We start from the raw sequence: 3,543 nt of genomic DNA on the forward strand, positions 1-3,543 counted from the left end.
AGTTACATCCACGACAGCCATGCAAGCACAGCCCTTGTTACAGAGGACTACATGTCTCAGTGTTTGATTTAGAGTTAAGCCCTTTTTTAGACCAAACACAATGACATACAAAACATGTCATTCACCTTTTTGATGATAACAGCTGACTAAAAAAAAAAAAGATTCATACCCATGTGCACCAGACTAGTAAAACTTTTAATGTTACATATGAGACATTTTAAAAGGACCCTACTTCACTCAGTCATTTACTCATGACAGGATTAATCACAGCAAATTTTACTTAAGAGAACTTGTAGGCCTGAACCTTTAAATGTGGCCATTGGCGTCACATAGATACACACAGGGACAAAAACACTAATGTGTTTGCTTAATGTTGCCGTGGAATATTTTTGTAATGTTGATGTCTAAATGCAGCTTAAGTGAATGTTCGAACTTCTTGGTGTATATTTAAAGTTAGTTATATGTTCTGTAATGATATGTTCAGTAATGACAGCTTAGCTTTTATTCACAGTTCTGTGCGGATTTTAAAGATGTCGCATCGAAAATCAAATCATCAATCATATAAAACACTTTTCTTTCTTTGTTTTCTTTTTTAACGCAGATCCGTGGATGAGAACGCCAGTAAGCTCTATTCTTGACTTGTGTCAACCAAGTATTTTCCTTTGACTGTGTCAGTGACGTTTCGTAGAGATTGTGCTCTTTCTTACATGGAAGAACAGGGTTTTGCTGCCTGTGAGGTCAAAATCTGGATATCTTAAATTTTACATCAAATAAAGAGATCTATTATGAGTTGTTTCTTTATTGTCAGTATTGGGTTCAAATTCAAATTCAATTCAAATCATAGACTCATTGACTCAAAAAATAACAATAGTAATGATAGGTAAATTAATTTTTGATGTAGGTAAGAACTCTAGGATGGTTAGGGTCAAATTTAATTTTTTTAAATTGTGTGTCTGGCTTTCATTATTTGAAAAAAAAATTCTTAATGTAAATGTTTTCATTTTTTTGGGAACATTTTTTTGATTTGTTTTGATTTATCATTTTAAGACTGTAAACTCTTATCATTTGATGTGAAAATTATTTCCAAAACTGTTCCACAGAATGTTTTATAGTTTAATAAGAAAATGTTTCATGGCTGAAAGGTATCAAAGGTTTGATTGTACTTTATTCCAACGTCTGGCTGCCACATCGGCTGTGACTATAAAAATATATATATAGCAGATTTACCAATATCTGATGTCATGTCTGGGCATCTGCACTTACCTCTTCAAGATTTCACCACACAACTTCATCAGTGTCTGTACTGGTCAGCACAGATACTTGCCCAAGACTTTACATGACATCTTCCGCCATCCTGAAAATATAGTGCAGTTCAAATTTTTCCTCTACAGAGCAAGAGTTAGACGAACTTTATGGACACATCACCTTAACTCTTGTTCCGCTTCTGCTACGATGTTTTCTTCCCAAATGGAAACCGCATTCCGCGTCGCGTCTACTTCCTGTTGTCCGTTCTAAAAAGCTCCCGCCAAAGCAGGATTCCTGTGTGCAGGAATTGACTACTCAGCCTGGGCAGGAAGGCCTGCCCAAATGCAGTTGACTGACGGCTTGGCCCTTCAGGGAATAGCAAAAACAATTGGGAAAAGAATAAGGAAAAATAACGGGATAAAAATAAATTATACTGTATAAAAATAAATTAATATCATTTTTTGAAAGATATACAGGAAAAATTACAGTAATTTATGTGAAAAAAATAAGTATACATTTTTTAAATATATAAATAAAATATATACAGAAATCAATGAATAAATAAATATGAAAAATTAAAAATTCTTATAATTATACTTCTGTATTTGATTATTTGTCTTTATATTTCCACATTTATTTTCTTACTCTTTTACAGATTTATATTTTTATGCCACCACGAAGGCTCCATAGCCCGTGGCTCTGAAAAGTTTACAACTTGCTCCTTTGTGGAAGACAGCAGTTACAATGGATTCCAGTGGTGACCCCCCTCCCCCCAAAAAAACCTCAACTCTCCTCTAACACCGCTACCATAATTGGCCATAGAGACAGCTACAATAAAGATGTTTACATTTAAGCTTGTACTCATCTGGGACCATCTGCATCTGACCCACATAGCCTGCCACAGACAACAAATGCCAGAAAGTCAAACAAATTGTCTTGTGTTCAAATTAAGAATGCTGTCTTTGGCAAGGGTTGGGATGGTTTCTGAGGTCAGGCTGAAAAATGAAAAACAACTTAGTCCCTGTCCCAATTCCATATTGCGTATTGATTCTAAGCAGGTTTTTAGTTTGCACTGTGTTCTGTGGGTGAATGGAGCAGAAGTAAACCAAAATTTAATTGTGGGCGCGTTGCAGCGCCAAAAAACGCACACTTAATACACACAAAAAAGTAGTAAATCTGAGGATAACATTCCGATGTATGTTTGTGAAGTTTAATTGGCAGCTTTCTAAAGTTGCAGTTTGATTCAAATCTGATGTCACACCCGTCATTCCTGTTAGCATAATGTGGTAAAGTTTGTTGGTTTTGTTGGAGAGCAACTGCTAACACAGTATGGATTTGGGATAGAGCTCATGAGTCCACAGCTAGTACAGCCTCAGTGGTCCTTTGAGCTTAATGCTAACACTAGCATGGCAACATGCTTATTAGCATGTATAATGTTTACTGTGTTAACCATTTTAATCTCGAGTGTAACCATGCTAACGTTAGCACAACATACAGCTGAAGATGATGGGAGTGTCATTAGTTTAGCAGATATTTGGTCATGAACAAGTGTTGAATAAACGGAAATTTTGACCTGATGGTCCAGCTGGAGGGAAACTACGGGGATTAAAGTCATTACAATTCATCTTCTGAAAACGATAAACGCATGCTCCACTTTTCAATCAATCCATTCCATAGTTACAAATTTTGTGCCAATCCATCATGTGGATGTTCACTGCATAAGTTATAACTTAGACCTCCTGGTGGCGCTAGAGGAAAAGTCAGAGGATCACTTAAGTCATTGGAGTTTATCATCTTCTACACACCTTTAATATCTGCAGCAAATTTCATGCAAATTTCTATCAATTAGTTCTTGAGCTATTTCACCCTGAACAACAAACATCAACCTCGAGGTGGCGCTAGAGGTGAAGTCAGGGGATCCCCAAAGTCGGTAGGATTCGGCATCTAGGGCCCTTGAATATTCGTACAAAATGTCATTGCAATCCTTCCAATAAATGCTGAGATTGCTGAAGACCAAAGTGGTCGACCGACCGATCAATAGGTCAGCATCACCATCCCTAGAACCATGCTGCTAGCAAGGTTAAAAAACGTCAAACAGCTTTGTCTGACATATTCAAATTTTCGTATTCTGTCTTCAGCAAAGGTTGTGATGATATAAAGGTCAGGTTGATCCATGAAAGATAAATGTCTTGAAACATAATGTTACTGCATTCAGAAATTGATTGGCCAACAGGGTGCACCACAGTAAACAATTCTGGCCTTGATTCCTCACTCGCTGTATGTACAGAAGAATAACAA

Source organism: Xiphias gladius, chromosome 9 (assembly GCF_016859285.1).
Source record: "Xiphias gladius isolate SHS-SW01 ecotype Sanya breed wild chromosome 9, ASM1685928v1, whole genome shotgun sequence".
Lineage (NCBI taxonomy): Eukaryota > Metazoa > Chordata > Actinopteri > Istiophoriformes > Xiphiidae > Xiphias > Xiphias gladius.